Source organism: Erinaceus europaeus, chromosome 2 (genome assembly GCF_950295315.1).
Source record: "Erinaceus europaeus chromosome 2, mEriEur2.1, whole genome shotgun sequence".
NCBI classification, from domain to species: domain Eukaryota; kingdom Metazoa; phylum Chordata; class Mammalia; order Eulipotyphla; family Erinaceidae; genus Erinaceus; species Erinaceus europaeus.
This window is the reverse complement of record NC_080163.1, coordinates 78,510,326-78,530,894: the sequence shown is the minus strand read 5'-3', so window position 1 is coordinate 78,530,894 and position 20,569 is coordinate 78,510,326. Positions and strand designations below refer to the sequence as shown.

The 20,569-nt window shown below is 36.7% G+C and overlaps 1 protein-coding gene across 7 annotated transcripts in view; it reads left to right on the top strand.

Annotated features, from left to right (window-relative positions):
* DLC1 (DLC1 Rho GTPase activating protein) overlaps positions 1–20,569 on the top strand; it is a 438,486-nt gene that overhangs the window by 271,495 nt on the left and 146,422 nt on the right. The gene's annotated exons all lie outside the window — the stretch shown is intronic.

Below are 20,569 nucleotides of genomic sequence, written 5' to 3'. Positions count from 1 at the left end.
AGAATGTCATTAAATCACTTGTAAATATAAACAGGGTCACTATTGCCCATGATGTATTGAGTGGCACTCCATGTTCAAAAATATATAAATTGCTTTATTTTCATCTGTAAAATCCTACTAAGGAATAAAACATGTCTTCACCCATTTCATTACTAAATGGGCATACCTATGAAAATCCAGGCAAATTCAAACTTGCTTTCATTATCAAGTGGTTGGATAAGACTCTATCACAGTGAAAATGAGAAGGAGGTAAAACTATCATTAATAAATTGGCTGTTAATGAATTAGAATACGAGGCCAATGAAATATGCTCCTTTGCCATGAGCTTAACCCAGGTTCAAGCCTGGCCCTCACCAAATTAAAGGAAACTTCAGTGTTATGGAGCCTCTCTTTCTCTCTCCCTCTCTCTCTCTCTCTCTCTCTCTCTCCCTTTCTGCATTCATGTCTCTATCTAAAAATAATTTATTAGTTAATTAAATTATATTATGTAACTCTATATGACTTTATTTTGCTACAGGGAACACGGTCTGATGTGATAATATCAAAAGAACATGGATTACTTTATGTCATCCCACCCCATTTGACCTTCCATGGGGACCAGTTCCCTATAATTTTGCCTCACTATCTCTTGAGCTCCTGACTTCTACTAGAAAGAAATTTAGGGTGCAGGCAGTGACACACCGGTTAAGCTCACACATTACAGTGCACAAGGACCCAGCCCCTGGTTCCCACCTGCACGGAGAAATACTCATGAGTGGTGAAGCAGGGCTGTAGCTGTCTCTTTGATTTTCCCGCCCTGGCCCCCTCAATTTCTCTCTGACTCTATCCAGTAATAAATAAATAAAAATATTTATATAAAAAAAGAAACTTGTACTTCAGTCTCTATCTCATGGACTCAGACCAACTTTCAAAAAACTGCAAAATGTATACAGACGTAACTACTTTGGGATCAAAAGTGTAGGCTTTGGAGAGAAGGTATGTAGTCACACTGTGAGAGAAAAGAACAATCGGGCTCAAATTATCTCAGTTTTATAGAGACCTAGGAAAGGCAGCTAACTTTTATGGACCTAAGTTTTATTGTTCACTTTAAAAATAGACACAATAATATTTGGTTTATGGAATGGCAGTGATGTTTATATGAGACAACTCAGATAAACTACCAACTGCAATCACTAAAACAGAATTGACATTCAGGAAATCAGCTTTTCTCTCTTTTTCTAAAAGCATGAGAAGACTTACTAATAGACAAGACTAGTTAAGATACGGGTCCCAGAATTCATTCTTGACTTTCCTTATTTTACTGACTTATACATACATAGTATATATGATATACATTACATATAGATGTATATAGATGCATATACCTAATATAATAGGTTTGTCTTTTTTAACATTTTCTTTAGTATTTATTTATTTATTTATTTATTTACCATAGCACTGTTTAACTCTGGCTTATGGTGGCTGCAGGGGACTGAACCTGGGACTTTGGAGCCTCAGGCATGAGAGTCTCTTTGCATAACCATTATGCTATCTACGTCCCACCCCAGGCAGTTTGTCTTCTTTTAAGATAGCACTGTTGGCTGGAGCATAGTGTTTATGCAAATAACTTCTATGCCTAAAATCTTAATTCCCAAATTCAATCCCAACATCTCATAAGGCTGAGCTAAACAATTTCTGGTAGAAAATTGCTGAAGTGGTCCGGAGGTGGTGCAATGGATAAAGCACTGGATTCTCAAGCATGAGGTCCCGAGTTCAATCCCTCACAGCAAATGTACCAGAGTGATATCTGGTTCTTTCTCTTGCTCCTCTTATCTTCTCATTAATAAATAAATAAAATCTTAAAAAAAAAAGAAAAGAAAAATAGCTGAAATACAGCTATTGCATTTACAATGTCCCAAAACAAACTAGTATCATAAAATAGCATTATTTAAAATGAATTGTTTGTTGTTGTTTTTTTTTAAGACGAATCTGTCTTTGTCAGGATCCCATACCAAAATCTAACTTTTCAGAACTTTTCTGATCTAATTAATCTTCAAAGTTTAAATCAAATAGATTTCCAGGTTTCGTCTGACAAATATAACTTACATATACCATTCATTTTATTTTAAGTGGAACCTAAGACAGATGTTTAGAAAAGGCATCAAGCAAAGGTTTTCTACCACTTAACAGATGTTCATCTGTCTAGAAACTTTTTTCTCAAAAACAGTGTTAAACAATAGCTCTCTCCATTTTCATTATTATCTTCCAATTTCTTTTTTTTAATATTTATTTATCCCCTTTTGTTGCCCTTGTTGTTTTATTGTTGTTGTTGTTACTGATGTCATTGTTGTTGTATAGGACAGAGAGAAATGGAGAAAGGAGGGGAAGGCGGGGGGGGGGGGGGGGGGGGGAGGCATCTCCAGACCTGCTTCACTGCTTATGAAGCGACTTTCCTGCAGGTGGGGAGGCGAGGCTAGAACCAGGCGCTAGAACCAGGATCTTTAAGCTGGTCCTTGCGCTTTGCATCACCTGTGCTTAACCCGCTGTGCTCCCTGTCTTCCAATTTCTAGACATACTTTCTTCCTAGGCTTAGTGTTTTGTTCTAAATTAACTACACAGCCAAAGTAAAAGAATTAATGCTGATTTTAGGATGTTAATTAGAATTAGACTAAGATGTTTATGTAAACAGATAATAGGCTTGAAATAGATTTTTCCTAAATTACCCAACTACTTACTAAATACTTTATTGGAATCTACATTGTCTTCAGCTATAAAGGTGAGGCGTCTACAGTTAACTGCATATCTGTACCAAAAATTTTTATTACAAATAACTCATATGAAAAACAGTGATTCAGTATCTTGCACTTGAATGCAAAAGTTGCCGTTAATACACCACTTTATTTAAAGACAAGAATGAAAGCTTTCATAGCTTTGAGTAGTTGAGACTTCTGAGGCTTTTAGTTTTATTATGTTAGTCTCAGAGATGACAGGCCAATAGAACTCATTTCCCTGCAACCAGATCCTCAACTCAAGACTCCCTTACTCTGAGGATTTATGGCTTATGAAGGTTGTATTTATTTAATACCAAACAGCTGGATGAAAATGAACAATTCAGGCATATCCAAGTGCCAAAACATTGTGCTGGCAAAATATCCACATGGAAAGCCAGATTAGCCCACTCATATTCATGCAATTTAGCTACTTTATTGAACCTGAAGCAACATAGTAGAGTATAAAACAAATACAATATTGACAGAGATTATTCTACCTTTATTTGAAATTTCCCTAAAGTATATTCTTATTCTATGCAAATTTCTATCTCTGGAATATGCCACATGATTCAGATAAAATTCTTAAAATAGTATTCAGAAGCCCTGAAAGGTGACTCAGTAGACAGAACACATACTATTGTGGGGAGATGAGAAATTGTACCCAGGTATAAACAACTGTCTGTAAACCACAACTCCCCCTTAATAAAATGATATAAAAAATGACTTTATGCATGAGAACTGTGATTTGATCCCTTATACTATGTGTTCTAAAGGAGAGCAGTATTCTGATCACTCTTTTGCTCATCACATCAACACAAATCTTAAATCTTAAAAGCAAATAAAAATACTATTCAGTCTTTAATGTATCTTATTTTTCAAGAGAAATTTAACTTTTTTTAGAAAAAAGAAAACACTGAAATTATATTGAAGTTTTTCTCAGATTAAAAAATTGTGTGCCTTCCTGGACTTAGGACAAGGGTTATAAGCAAATAGAAACCATAGTTGCTAAAGATCTTATTTAGCAGTAGTCAAAAGTATAAATAGGTATGAAACTTTTAATAATTCATTTTTATTGGTGTGCCATTATTTCATTCAAAAATGTTATTTCTTCAGAGAAAGTAAGTCAGCAGAATGACCAAATAAATGATCTTTATTCCCTTTATGCTAAAAGAGGGGGGTGGTTTACCTAACACAGGAGTCAAATACTGAGATAAATAGCAATTTCTAAGAACTCAGTCTATTGTGATATGATACTTTATACATGTACAAACATAATTGAAGTAAGAAGTCTAGAAATCGGGAGTCGGGCTGTAGCGCAGTGGGTTAAGCGCAGGTGGCGCAAAGCACAAGTAGGCATAAGGATCGCAGTTCGAACCCCGGCTCCCCACCTGCAGGGGAGTAGCTTCACAGGTGGTGAAGCAGGTCTGCAGGTGTCTTTCTCTCCCCCTCTGTCTTCCCCTCCTCTCTCCATTTCTCTCTGTCCTATCTAACAACAATGACATCAATAACAACAACAATAACTACAATAATAAGCAACAAGGGCAACAAAAGAGAAAATTTTAAATATATATATATATATATTTGGCATTACCTCCCATAATTTTGTTTTGCTGCTTTGGCCGTATTGTGTCTGCTGAAAATACCAATAGCCAAGTATACTACAGCCACTTACTTAAATAGAACCATTCCCATTACACTGACCAGCACACTAAGAACTGAGGAGGGGCTATTGTGACTATCTTTGTGTGAATAACAGTAAATAGAGTGGGATAAATTCAAATTCTTGAGTTGTTTGTGTTTTCCCATCACAATAAGATACAAAAACCTGTTATGACATCTATAAAGATTCTCTATGTGGAGAAAACACAAATCAAATATAAGAAAGCATGGTTCAGAGTTAAGAATGTATTCTAAGGTAAGTAACTAGAACACTGTGTTATTCTCAGTAAAGTTTGCAGTGTGAGCAGATCATATCTTAGTCTTCTCATGTAATAAGTAAAGAGGTTGGAAAAAGATAGCCACTGTAGTTTCCCTTTGTTTTGATAATCTTTGACTTGAAGTGTAAAGATCATGCAGAATCTTGGATTTATAAAGGAGGGGGAAACTGAAGGAAACTTCCAACTCTTTGGTTTTCTGAGTTTTCTACAAGGAATATATATTTCTTTTGTACGTTATGAAAAATAACTCATCTTTATCACTTTTTAACTTAAAATATACATGAATAAAAAATTATAATTGAATTATAAAATGATGGTGTCTCATCAACCAAATACGATCACAGAAGATTAAGAAGACTAAATAAAAATTTCTAAATAAGCACAGAAGTCACTAGTGAAACCAGGATCCAGACAAAATTCCTTTCACTTCAAGCCTAGTCTTCTTTGGTGACATATGTGAAACATTTAATATAAAGTGCAATCATTTGCATCAATTAATAAGAATAATAATTTAAAAATTCAGCAGAATTTTGCTATTGAGATTTTAAAAACATTGTAGCCTAGCTATAAATAAAAAATTTAAAGAACTTGAAAACTGGGAACTTGTTTATAAACTACACAAGTCCTGCTATAGAACCCCAATTTCTCTCGTACTGAACATACTGGCCCCAATACTGTATGTCCTTTCCTTCTCCCTAGTTAGCATTATGTATTTCTGATACAGTGATCTCTACACCACAAAGTGGCAAATCCCTCTGATCCTTTGGCATTGTATTTTTTTTCTCCAGGTGATCCTGAAATTTTTCTCTATGTTTGGATTAAAACCATCTTTACATGCATTTCACTTAGTCAACTCTTTATGCCTCTACTCTTCCAAGTTTCAAAATCTAAAAAACAAAAATGGGGCGGGGGAGGCCTCGGGCATTAGACTTCCTCAATACATTTCGGTCTTCTCTTGCTTTATGATTTTGTTGTTGTTGTCCCTCTGCTGCTCCAAAATGCCATTTTTCCAAATAAGAAGAGAAAAAAAAAAATAACAAGCTATGAAAAGATACATCAGCATCAATACTCCCTCCAGTGTAGTGAAGGCTCAGTTTGAACCTGGGTCACATGCATGATAAAGTAGGGAGCTCTCCTAGCCCTATGAGATCTTTTTAAATGAAATGAACAATGACTTTTTCATTAAAAACAATAATAAATTACAAAAAGAAAGAGGAAAGAAAAAATATATATTGCTGCTTGAATCTAGTTAGATTTACTTCCAAGGTGTTCTTGACTCTTGGCCAAGGCTCTTTCTGGTTTTCTTTCTGTTCACACTCACCAAGATTGAATATGTTATTTTTGAAGTTATCCCATAATCACCATTTATTGACTGAATGTGCAAGAAATGGTTTATTGGCTAGTATTAGTAAAACATCAAAGTCCTTTCTTAGAAAGCAGTGCCGTTTTCCAACTGTTTGGTGTGCATGTTTGGTGTGCATGAAATCGGTGAACCCAATAAAGCAGAGAAGGCTCATTAAGAAGAGCAACAAAGTTTTCAGTGTCCTTTATGAGCAAGCAACCACCACAGAAGAGATCAAAGCCTCCCTCAGTGGTGTCTGTACATCTGTTTTCTTTTTATCCAGCATGTTATTTGGTTACTTGTTTGAAAACATCAAAGCTTTTGTCCATTAGTTTTTTGTTCCACATGAGACCAGATTCATTTTACTAATTTGTCTGTCTAAAATGTAAATATTTCCAATAACTTTAGGCCACCAATTTGAATGAAATGAGCATTTTAGGATTTTATCATTTAGTTTTTAGGGACTAGATTATCTTTACCAGCCTGGAAGTGGAGAATTTAAGGCTCACTCATGCATCTTGTGAAGTTCCCATTTTCACTAGACAGACAGGAGATTAGAGAAGACCCTGCACCTATCAGGAGTCACTACCCATTTCTTCCCCAAACCTTCTCCCAGCTCCAAGACAATCACTAGTCCACGTTCTTTTTATTTTATTTTATTTTATTTTATTTTATTTTATTTTTCCCTTTTGTTGCCCTTATTGTTTATCGTTGTTGCTATTGTTGTTACTGCTGTCGTTGTTGGATAAGGCAGAGAGAAATTGAGAGGGGAGGGGAAGACAGAGAGGGGGAGAGAAAGATAGACACCTGCATACCTGCTTCACCGCCTGTGAAGTGACTTCCCTGCAGGTGGGGAGTCAGGGGCTCAAACCAGGATTCTTATGCTGGCCCTTGCACTTTGCACCATGTGCACTTAACCCACTGTGCCACCACCCCACTCCCAACTAGTCCACATTCTGTGTCTATGGATTTTTCCCTTTCTAAGTACTTCGTAGAAATTAGATTATATTAGATTATATAATATGTGGTCCTGTATAACTTGTTCCTATCACTTAGCAAATTTTAATTATTTCAACTTCCATAAAGCTGTAATATGTCTCAGTACTTTATTGCCAAATAATATCCCACTGTGTGAATATGCCACTATTTCATCTATTTATCAGTTGATGATCTTTGGGTTGGTTCCACTGTTTAGTCATTATGAATAAGTTTGAATTAATGAATTTTTAAAATTTATTTTCCCTTTTGTTGCCCTTGTTTTATTGTTGTTGTAGTTATTATTGTTGTTGATGATGTTGTCATTGTTGGATAGAACAGAGAGAAATGGAGAGAGGAGGAGAAGACAGAGTGGGGAGAGAGACACCTGCTGACCTGCTTCACCGCTTGTGAAGCGACTCCCTTGCAGGTTGAGCCAGGGCTCGAACCTGGATCCTTACTCTGATCCTTGCGCTTCACACCACGCGTGCTTAAACTGCTATGCTGCTGCCCAATTCCCTGAATTAATGGATATTAATGTACAAGCTGTGTGTACACAGAGTTCCATTTCTCTTGAGTGTGACAATGGTATTTTATAATCTCTTGGGATTAGCCATAATACTTTCCAAAGTGAGTTTTCCAGTTCACACTCTCACCAGCAATACATGAGAGTTGCAATTCTTCCATACCCTCGCCAACCTTTATCGATGCCTTTTTTTATTGCAGTGATCTGAATGGGTGTAAAATGGTGTCTCTTTGACTTAACATTCAGTGTGCATGGTCTGCATGGTTAATAATATTGAGCACCTTTTCATGCTTATAGGCCACCATTTGCATTTTCATCTGTTCTCTGCTTATTTCCTAGGTGAAGTTTAGACTGAGAAAATTTAATGGTTTACCATTGTCATGCAGTAAGTTAGCAGCACAGTAATGTACTATTCTTTCAAGTATATGCATCTCTGTTAGATAAATTTTCAGAATATTGGATTACCCAACATCACTGCACACTCTCAAGAGAAATGACCTATATGTTTCAAGACAGAAGAAAAGGTAAATTAAGTGTGTGGGGGGGGGGAATGGCGGGGTGGAAGGATAGAAAAAAAATCTAGAAAGGTGCCTCCTTTACTTTGCCATGGGTCCCTACTGCACTGGGGAAAGCTTTAGTACTGTTGTCTGTCCCTCTCAGTCTCTAAAGAGGTGGTCTGGAGTGGTGAAAACAAGATTTCTGAAGAAAAGTTCAGATCACAATGAAAGAACTACAATGAAAAATATCTTCTATACAGACAACCCAGGAAAATTCTAGAAACTGTGATTGCTATAGTTTTCTTACTATCAAAAGATCCTAGGGTGGTAGCGTACCTGGTTGAGTGCACATATTACAGTGTGCAAGACCTGGGTTCAAGTCCCTGGTTGAAAGCTTTGTGAGTGGTGAAGCAGTGTTGCAGGTGTCTTTGTATCTTTCCCTTCCTAAGACCCCCTTCCCTCTCGATTTCTGGCTGTCTCTCTCCAATAAATAAAGATAATTTTTAAATAAATTAAAAGATCCTAGTAGCATCTCCCACAAAGGACAGATTATTTGTGTCCTAGAAATACAAGTACACACACACACACACACACACACACACACACACACACACACACACCCCAGAAGAATATTATTCAATCATAAGAATGAAATCTTGCCATTTGCAAAAGAGTGACTAGACCTCAAGGACATTATGCTAAGTGAGTCAGAGAAAGACAAAGGACTTCACTTATATGTGGAATATAAAAACAAACCAACAAACAAAAGGCCAATCTCATGAATACAGAAAGCAAACTGGTATTTGCCAGAGATGGTTGAGGGGTTGGTGGAGATTGGTGTAGAGACTAGTGAAATTGATGACTGGAGTGAAATATATCCAAACAGTTGTGAAATAAATAAGTCATGGGGCTATAGTATACAGCATGGTACTTGTAGTTAATAATGTTGTTGGGTCCGGGAGATAGCTCACCTAATAGAACACAGATTTACCAAGTCTGAGAACCTAGGCTCAAGCTCTCAGCACCACCTGCACCAAGAGAAGCTTCATGGTGCTATGGTATTTCTTTCTCATTTGTTCTCTTCATATCTTTTTCTCTCCCTCTCTACTTCGCTCTTCCTTCTGTGTCTGACTCTCTCTATTTTCATCTGAAATCCAAAGAAAAATTGGTCAATGGGGAACAGTGGAGTCATACAAGCACATAGACTGGTAGGCAAAAATAAGTAAATAAATATATTGCATTTGTGAACATTCTTAAGATATGAATCTTAACAGTTCTCAACACAAGGAAAACTTAATTAAATATGGTAACAGATATTATCTAAACTTATTGTGGTGAACAGGTCAGAATGTATACAAATGTTGAATCATTTTGTCACCCACCTGAAAGAAATATGTTCTACGTAAATAAAAATACCAACCGTGAGTGTTATATTAACATTGATTTGTCAGTTGAAGGAAGAATGTATTTTCCAACCATGGGAAAAAGGAATGTTTCTACTTTTTCTTTGTTTTTGCCACCAGGACTATTACTGCAGCCCAGTGCCTAAACAACTTTACAGATTCCAGTGGCCTTTTTTTTTTTCATGTATATTTTTTTTCTGTTAAGAGGGCCAGCTGCAGAGATAGAAAGTGGTAGTAATAGACAGACAGATAATCTGGAGCACTGCTGCACTGCTAGTGAAGTTTTCCTTGCAGATGGAGATTAGGAAGTTGAATCTGGATCCTTGCTCATGCTAAAATGTGCTTTCTACTGAGTGAGCTACCACCTGACCCCTCAACTGCTTTTAAAACAAAAAGGGGGGCTCTTAGACATGAGCACGTCCTATTCTATATGCTTGCTATACATTGCCAATTTAGAATTGTTAGTGTCTTTCCAACCAGCAGTGAGATCAGAAATACCAAGGGTTGGGAGAGGGAAATGTTTGCTCTCTCTGGTTGTCTGACTGAGGGTGCAAGTGGGTTGTTCACATTCCTTCCTGAGCTCTGTTGAACAAATCTCTTGACTTGCCCTGTTTGGGAAATCTTAAAATGTAAATGTGGTGATTACATTGGTTAGAGTACCTAAAAGAACTAGACCTTTGAAAGTATCTTGAGACTACTTCAGAAATCCTAGGGAATTTGCTCTTACTCAAGAGCCACTTTTAAAAAGAATTCTGATTTTTTTTTTTAAGGCATAACACCTACCTTTACATAGGAAGATCAGCTTTCTTTTAAAATCTCACATTATTGTAGAAGAAATAGACTTTTCCTCCCAATGCAAGACTAGTCATTTGAGATTAAATGACTATACTAAGAATTTTTCACAGAGGTCTTATATTTCCTGATGTGTAAATATACAGAAACTTATTGAAAGTCTAGTAAAAAAAAAAAAAAACAACAACAGCGATGGAGCCCCTAACTAAGGAACCATCTTCTGTAATTGCCTAGAAAATTCTTTCGGAAGTTCCCAAGTTTCTGGTTTTTGTTTTTGTCTTTGGTGGTTAACTTACTTAGTTTATACTATTGTGAGATTAATAACTTGGCCTTTTACCTGAGAAGAGTAGCTACAATAGAGGTAGTAGGAAGAGGGAAAATCTTTACTCACTGGTATATATATATATATATATATATATCCATATCTTTCGCTTAGTGTGCACACTGTTCCCAGTGCTAATACTGGGGAGTGAGTGTTCTGGGGAAGTAGCTCCTTATGGAAGGAAGTGGGCTGTGCGGGAAAAGCAAATCAAAACCTTCCCAGAATAGATTTCTCTTTTGACCACCACTTAAAGTTCTCTCCCAAATCTATGTGCAAGTTGTGCCTAATAGAGATGCACATGCCAAAACTTGTCTAAGCTTGTCCTAGTCCATAAACAATCACAAATACTCTGAAATTAATGTCCCTTGGTATTTGTAGTTCTCAGATACCACTTAAGCTATCAAGTCCTTAGAAAACAGATGAGTCCACACCATGTGTTCTCACTTTGCAAAGAATTTTATAGTCCTCCATCAGCAGCCAAGGAGCAAAACAGTAAGAGATTTAATGGCCATTCATTTCATGGGTAAATTCTTCTAGCCAACAGAACTGAAATCTGTTCACAGATGTGAGGTCCTCTAGCACATTTCAGTTTAGTGTATATGTTGCAGACAGCCAATAGACAATCACTATTTTTATAGAAGTTTCGCTATTTGATAAAAGTACTATGATCATTTTATAGAGCAAATAAATTTAATGTATTTTGTTTCCCTCCAAGAATTTTAGCAGCCTTCCTGAAAGAATAAAGCAATAACTACATATGAAAGGAACGGGTTTTATCCATGCTACATGGATTCAAGTCATTTATATTTTTCCCTGAAGACTTATTTCATTATTTTATGAGAGAGAGGCCAGAGGACTGATTCAGCATATACAGTACTGGGGATTAAACCCAGGACTTCACACTAACAAGTCCTGTATTGCACCTGCTGAGCTACCTTACCAACTACTTTGTTGCTGTATTGAGGGGGCTATTTGTTTTGGTCTTAAACAATAAGCATTGTTTTCTCCAAGTTCTGGAGGCTAGAAAGTCCAAGTGCCAACCAAATCCATTTATGTCATTAGCCCATGTCTATTCTTCTTTCTTTTCCTTTCTGAGCTCCTAAATAGAATCTTTTTTAACATCAGTGTGTCTTTTAAACTTTTTTTTGGGGGGGTTAGGGAGGATAATTAATGATTACAACTTGTACAGTTGTTATTACATGTGTAAAATTTATCAGTTGTCTGCAAAACACTCTCACCCCCAGCCTAAGTCTCCCTCCACCATCATGCACCAGGACCTGAAAGCACCCCTCTCCATTTACTTACTCCATTTACAACAAACCTAGTACAAGTTCTACTTTTTGTTTCCCCTTTCTATTCTTATTTCTCAATTTCTGTCTCTAAGTGATATCATCCCACACTCATCCTTCTCTTTCTGGCTTATATCATTTAACATGATTCCTTCAAGTTCCATACAAGATGAGATGAAGAAGGTGAATTCATCATTCCTAATAGATGAGTAGTATTCCACTGTGTATATAGACCTCAGCTTTCTTAGCCACTCATCTGTTGTTGGACACGTAGGTTGCTTCCAGCTTTTGGCTATTACACATTGTGTTGCTATAAACATACACAGACCTTGATGGATGAGTGTGTTTGACTTGTTAGGCTATATTCCCAAGAGAGGAATTTCCGGGTGATATTTGTAACAATCGTATGTCCATTTCCACCTTTCTGAGAGTTCTCCAGATTGCTGTCCACAGGGGTTAGACCAATTTACATTCCCACTAGCAGTGCAAGAGGGTTCCTTTGCCTCCACAACCTCTCCAACATTTGTTGTTGCTGTCATTTCTGATGTATAACATTCTCACAGAAGTGAAATGGCATATTATTATTGTCTTTATTTGCATTTCTCTGACAATCAATGACTTGTAGCATTTTTTCATAAGGCCTGTTGGATCTCTTCTTTGGTGAATATTGTGTTCATATCCTTTATATCCTTTCCTCAGTGTGTCCTTTTTTTTTTTTTCTTTGCTTATTCTAGCATGCACTTCAAAACCTTTCTAGCCTATGGATTATCCCAGATCTAATCACTTCATTGTCCTACTTACAAGGGTTCAGAAGTTCCATCATTGATTTTTAAATAAAATTCAAAAACTTTTTCTTGGTACTTCATAATCATGACCACTACTTTGCCAAACCTTCTCACTCTTATGTTCTACATCCCAGTCACCCCAGAATACATATTTATAATGAACATGACTTATTTTTTCCCTACATTTTTCATGGTGGTAAAGCAAGAGGATGCAGTTAATTGCCACTAGCTACTAAACACTTCTGGCTAGGAATGGTCTAAGCCAAAGAAAATCATATATCTATCTTCAAGGAGGTAATGACGGACAGCTTTGATATGTACTCCCCAAAATGGAGCACTGAAGTCCTGGTGAGTATCCCTAGTCACCACCACACTCTAAAATCACCAGACACTAAATGGAAACAGTTTTCATAGGGCAGGGGTCGAGAGAAATTTAGAATCATATGATCCAAAATGTTTTTACTAAAAACAAAAACCAAAAAGTTGTTTTGGTAGCCAGGCATTTCATTTATTCTCAGAGTCTATAGTCTTCCAAGAATTATATAATCTGGTCATGGAAATTCAGAATAAAATAAATAGTTTCTTAAACATGCTCTCAGTACATTTTCCATTTTACTAGAGTTGGTTTCAGACATTCTTCACATTTTTAGGAAATCTTTTGATTTCTGCTTTACTATGTAATTTAAAACTCTCCATATTTTACTGAAATGTACTAACCACTGAAAAATTAAGAGTAATATAAAAGTAGGAACAGTTGAAGCCAGTTTTAATGACTTTAGAACTAAAATAAATTTTTCAAATTATAATGCTCAGCTTTCATATATATGTATTCCTAGCAGACCAATAAAATCGAGTGCTCGTTGTTTATTGGAAATTGACATTCCAATGGTGTTAGCCAACCAAGTAATTCTTTTTTAAAGTTTCCTGTGCAAAAATTATACAAAGAAATGTTTCTATACCAATTAACGTTGATAGTTTGTCTTAGAACATTCAGTTAAACTAGTTAATTTTATGTGTTTTCTTTTTTAACTATATTTAATAAATATTGCCGATGTTCAGTTTTCTTCTTTAGAATTAAAAAAAAATAACTTTATTTAATGTGATAGGAAAGAGAAATTGAGACACACCTGCTGACCTGCTTCACCACTTATGAAGCTTTCCCCCAGCAGGTAGGGACCAAAGGCTTGAGCCTAGGTCCTTGTGCATGGTAATATGTGAATATTTTTGTTCCAAATATCTTATTTATAGTACAACATTAAAAATGATTAGGATATAAATCATTTTCAACCAACTAGCTGTAAAGGATTGAGGTATTCCTATTAGTTAATTTATCAACAAGATGACCAATGATATTTTCTGTAAGATATTAGAGAGATGTGATTTTAATTCTATTGGAAAACTCAAGTTTATCAGTTGATATTGATAGTATGTAAAATGATTTTAAATTTGACATATGATCAGTATAATGGAGTAAGTTTTTTTTCATTTATTTTTTACTGGGGGATTAATGTTTTACAGTCGACAGTATGGAGTAAGTTTGAAAATACATTACTCAGTGCTTTGATTTTGACCAAGTGCCATATAATTGAATTATATGTAGCTTTTAAGTATCTCTAGAATTAACAGTAGCAAAAAGCAGCATCTTATTAGTGTCTGTATATTTCATTATAAAGAAATAAATCACTTCATTTTGTAATGATGGGTTAAATATATATATATATATATATATATATATTTAATGTCTGGATTTATAAGGTAGATATTAGTAGCTAGAGAAAAACTTGTACTTCTTTCCTTTTTCTTTTCTTTCCTCTTTTTTTTTTTTTAACCAGCTCTGGACTGTGGTGCTGGGAATTGAACCTGGGATCTATGATACCTCAAACCTGACAGACTGTTGTGTAAAATGTGCTATTTTCATCTGATCCCTGGTAATATGTGCACTTAGCCAGGTATGCCACTCACTGCCCAACCCCTAGAATTTTTAAACCTTGTTTCAATTCAGATAAAAATAGCAAGATAGCAAGAGAATAATTAAAAATGGCATAATACAAAAGACAAGGCTTCATAGAGTTAAAAAGACTGTTAAAAAAAAAAAGCATTTTATAATGAACATGTTCTACTCTTTATAGAAGTCACAGCAGGCTTACATGCAGAGATTGCCCCGTGAGATATTAGGGATCAGCTGAGAGATGTGGAGGAGTATGGACGTTTCTGTTCTGATGAGGCAGGGAAAGGACTCTCAATGAATTCCTACACTGTGCTGTGACCTCTAATAAGTTGGCCTTTATATTGTTGCTTTCTTATTTATTTATATTTTATTGTTGATTTAATAATGATTGACAAGGTTGTAATAATCATTAAGAAGATTCCATATCCATTGGAAATTTCCCTATTCTTTACCCTTCTGGGAGTATGGACCAAAATTCCTTATGTGGTGCAGAATATGGAAGGTCTGGCTTCTGTAATTGCTTCTGCACTGAACATAAACATTGGCAAGTTGATCCATACCGCCAGCCTGTTTCTTTCCCTGATGAGATAAGTGTTGCTACCATATAACTCTGTGAAGAGTGGCAGAGCCTGAGGGGACATCTGCACAGCAGATAAGGCTCTGTGGAGTTGAGGTTTCAGGACACATTGGTGAAATCATCTGCCCAGGAAAATCAGGATGGCATCATGGTAGTATCTGCAACTTGGTGGCTGAAAAGCAGTTATATTGTTACTTTCTAAATTTGCATGTGAAGAAATTGAAAAACAATTATTTAAGATTTCAGAAGGCCACAAAACTGATAGAATTCAGATGTTTATCCAGGTCAGCTTGATGTCAAATCCTGAACTCCTTGAATTGCGATGGAAAAAGAGACTCAGTACCTAGTAAACAAAATGTCATGAAAAAAAGTTTTAGGAAAATAAACAGCAGTAATTAGAAGAAAACTATAGTGAGATACAAGAATTCTGGAACTACCAGGTAATGCTCAAATTTCTTTTTTTTAATTCTCATATTACAGAAGTTTTGAAATTTTACCAAGATGAAATAATAGCCAGATGATCCTGTCTGAGAGGAAACTCATAAGAAACACACACACACATACACACACATATGTCTTACTTAAACTTTAAGATGTGTATCCTACATAAAAAAAAAAAAATCACTACAGTTAACAAAATACTGATTGTGAAGTATAATTTACTTTTTTTAAAAAACACTTTTTAACTTTATGGCTCAAAGTCCAATATATCAATAGGGTAATTGCACTAACCACCTTGTTAGGTTTGACTTTACTAAATTCCCCTCCATAATCTGAAGGGACTAAAAATGTGGACCTTCCTCAAACCCTCTGCTTATTTATGATAACAAGATGATCAATCAGAAAGTTTAATAAAAATAAGAGTATGGCTCAAAATTTCTTCATGTGATAGTTTTTGGTACAGAGCATCATGAATAGCAATGGCTACAGCATGAATATTGATTGGTGAGAATTATTAAAAGGTTTTATTTTTTAAGATTTATTTATTTATGAGAAAGATAAGAGGAGAAAGAACCAGACATCACTCTGGTACATATGCTGCCAGGGACTGAACTCAGGACCTCATGCTTGACAGTCCAGTGCTGTATCCACTGCGCCATCTCCCAGACCACTTAAAAGGATTTCTTAGGCAGAATTCCATCTTTATTTGTTGTCTCTGAGAAAAAGTCAACTAACTTCTGCTAGTCAATGCTGTCCCCCTAACATTAAGAAATAGAATACCTTTAGAAGCTTTTGTTTTTTCTCAGTAAATAAAATTGGTTCCTAAGTGAAGATTCTGATTGTCAGCCAGTTTTTGAAGCCCCTTCCCAATCTTGATCTCCCTGTTTGGGTGTGTTGCCAATAGTAATCATCCAGGTCAGTGGTGTCTAGCATCACAACCCATGGAGAGAACGAGGTGGTGACGCAACAACATTTGTTTAGTTCACAGGGAAAACTTATGAAAGGTGATGACATTAGGTTAGGCTGAGAAGACCCAATGAGTTTAAAGTGGCTAAGAATTGAAGACTAAAAAGATAGTCCCTTCACTTTCTTGTGTATGGGAGTAACTTATAGTACTCCATTGGCTCAAGCCTAGACCATTTAACTATAAAATGTAATCACATAACACCTTCTTATGTGTGCCTGTCATCACTCAACCTGCAGTCTGTCCTAGTGACATTCTCAACTGTGGCTGCCATTGAGCTTTGCTTGCAGAACACATAGTCATACTTCCCCAGGCTACTGATGTTTATGTGAATGGTTTATAGTCCATATTTCCAAACTGTACATTTCAGGCTTTATTGTAAAAAGCAATCAATGATCAATTGCCTTAATTTCTAAAGCAGTGATATACAGATTCATCTTTAGAAGTGAAACATTTATAATATGCTGTGTGTCCCTACCTCTCTTCCACATGGACACTGTATTGTACAATAAATGTTATAGAAATTGATGACTTCAAGTGATCCCAAGGACTAAATTCCTTTTTTCTTAAGCATAGTAAAAAAATAATATCTTATTACAAGATTCAAAGACTATACCAATCTATTTTATGTGTTCAGTTACTGATATATCTAACAATTTGAGGACATTCAGTTTCTGAAGAAAATGTACTTTGTAGTTTAAAGCGATTCTTGCTTGCATCAAAATTGTAGACCATGAAAAGACTTCCGTTAGTATTTTCATTTGAATCCCTCTCATACAGGGCAAAGAGTTGGGGGAAGCAAGGAGCAAGGAAGAATTATTTGACCCATTATGTAAGTAGTTCTAAGACTGAGAAATCCTGATAAACCTTTGCAGATTTCAGAGAAATAAGAAGCAAATATGTGCTGTAGCTCTCAGGAACACTATAGGAAGGAATGAGCTCTCAAGTGAATCTTAGAGTGTTGACAGATTCATCTGGATAGGGGAATGGGGCAAAGTAAGCAGTAATAATTTAGTATAGGTGGTGCTGGGAACTGGAAATTGTCTTGACCCAATTAGAACAATGAGTATTTTCCATGAAAAGGAGAAGCCATATCTAAAGAAGTTACTATGAATTCAGAAGTACTAAGATCTAGCTGTGGGTTCTTCTACCAGAAACTGGGTGGTTTTAAATAAATCACTTGACCTTTATGAAGTGCAGTGTAACCCTTTGTCAATGGGGATAATTTTAATAAAAATAGATCTTTGTAGAATTTTATGACTGAAAATGCAAAGCATTGTTATTGCCTTTATTGGTGTATGTATTACCAGGATGAGTTGATTCTAGAGCGTGAGGACTTTGAAAGCCTGGTTAGAAAAGGTATTGTGTTCCTTTTTTTAAAAAATATTTATTTATTCCCTTTTTGTTGCCCTTGTTATTTTTTTATTGTTGTAGTTATTTTTGTTGTTGATACTGATGTTATCATTGTTGGATAGGACAGAGAGAAATGGAGAGAGGAGGGGAAGACAGAGAGGGAGAGAGAAAGAGAGACACCTGCAGACCGGCTTCACCACCTGTGAAGCAACGCCCCTGCAGGTGGGGATCCAGGTGCTCGAACTGGGATCCTTAAGCCAATCCTTGCGCTTTGCGCCACCTGCGCTTAACCCGCTGCACTACTTCCCAACTCTCAGTTGTGTTCTTATGGCACCATCTGGAACAAGAAAGCTATTAGAGGTGAATAATGCTATGAGGGGGGTGTCGCTTTGATTTAGTGTGCAAGAAAGTTGGAAGCAGAAAGAGCATGTAGTGAGGGAAATTATCTAGTACTTCATACAAGAAAACTCAAATAGATGAGAGGAACCACCATGGAGGCACCTGGGGAAAGATCACCATATTCCACTAGTATCTGCTGTCCCTGTGGATACACATTACTGACCTGATGGCAATATTCTGATTTGAGGGGCTCTTCTGGGAGAACATTGAAGCTGTGACCCTTGTAGAGAAAAAAAAATTACATATGGGAGTTGGGCAGTAGAGTAGCAGGTTAAGCGCAGGTGGCACGAAGCACAAGGACCTGAGTTAAGGATCCCTATTGTAGCCCCTGGCTCCCTACCAGAAGGGGAGTCACTTCACAGGCAGTGAAGGTGTCTGTCTTTCTCTCCCCCTCACTGTCTCCTCCTCCTCTCTCCATTTCTCTCTGTCCTATGTAACAACAACAATAACTACAACAACAATAAAAAAAAAACAAGGACAATAAAAGGGAAAAGAAATATTAAAAATTTTTTAGGTAATTCAGGTATTTTTTTATTTAAGATTAATTAAAAGGATTAATTAACAAAATCATAGGGTAGGAGGGGTACAACTCCACACAATTTCCACCACCCAATCTCCATATCCCACCCCCTCCCCTGATAGCTTTCCCACTCTATCCCTCTGGGAGCATGGACCCAGGGTCTTTGTGGGTTGTAGAAGGTGGAAGGTCTGGCTTCTGTAATTGCTTCCCCGCTGAACACCGGCGTTGACTGGTCTGTCCATATTCCCAGTCTGCCTCTCTCTTTCCCTAGTAGGGTGGGTCTCTGGGGAAGCTGAGCTCCAGGACACAGTGGTGGGGTCTTCAGTCCAGGGAAGCCTGGCCGGCATCCTGATGACATCTAGAACCTGGGGACTGAAAAGAGAGTTAACATGCGAAGCCAAACAAATTGTTGAGCAATCATGGACCCAAAGCTTGGAATAGTGGAGAGGAAGTGTTAGGGGAATACTCACTGCAAACTCTAGTGTACTTCTGCTTTCAGGTATATATTTTACAGTAGTTTAGGGATACGTGTGAACATATGCTCTCTTTCACAGAAACTGGTGTATATCTAGGTTTTGGGACTTTGTTAGAAAGTGAACCACCTGAGATGAAATTAGAGTATACTATGAAAGGAAAGGTCTCACCTGAGTAATGAAGCTGAAGGGTTGTCATTCCACACATGAAGTCTCTGGACACAGTCTGAAGTGACGCATGTTGAGGTGGCAATTGTTGCGTTGATTAGGTTGTGATCGGCAGATGCAATATTATTTGATATGGATTGGGAGAGGCATACGGGAAAGTGGGCCCTATCCAAGGGTTCCAGGACTTGGGGAAGTAGAGGCTCTATAGTGGAGATGTGAGGTTACTGCTGTCTTAGGGTTCAAAAAGACAATCAATAGTTAATTAACTAGTGATTTATATGTCTACATTTTGCTAGGAGTATACATAAACACCATTCCCACCACCAAAAGACTGTGACCCATCCCTCCCACCCACTCCCACCCCCCACTGGTCCAGGAAGCTGCATGTCTACCCCTCACCACAGGGTTTTTACTTTGGTGCCCTACTTACAATTTGGTCAGGTCCTGCTTTTAGTTTCCCTTTCAGATCTTCTTACTCAACTTCCGTTGATGAGTGGGATCATCCCATACTCATCTTTATCTTTCTGACTTAGCTCACTTAACATAATTCCTTCTAGCTCTGTCCAAGATGGGTCAGCGAAGGTGGGTTCATTGTTCTTGATAGCTGCATATTATTCCATTGTGTATATATACCACAGCTTTCTCAGCCACTCATCTGTTGTTGGGCACCTGGGTTGCTTCCTGGTTTTAGCTATTGTGAATTGTGCTGCTATGAACATAAGAGTACACACCTCTTTTTGGTTGGGTGTTATGGAGTCCTTGGATTATATATAAGATATATATATTAGCTTTCTGTGATGAGCTAAACCTGCTACGCTACCACCCAACACACTAAAATATCATTTTACAGGAGAAATTATAAAGACTTTACTTTAAAATATTAAAGTAGAATTAAATACAGAACTATAACTTGTTTCTAGATGAATGATATAGTATATACAACATTTAACTTCTCCCAAAATTGATTTATAAAATTAATGCAACCTTAGCCCAGATTCCAGCTTTGTAGTATCGAAGTTAAATCTACAAAAATCTAAATAGAACTACTATTATATTTTTATTTTTTGTGTAAGCTACATCTACAACATATGAAGAACATAAACTAGAA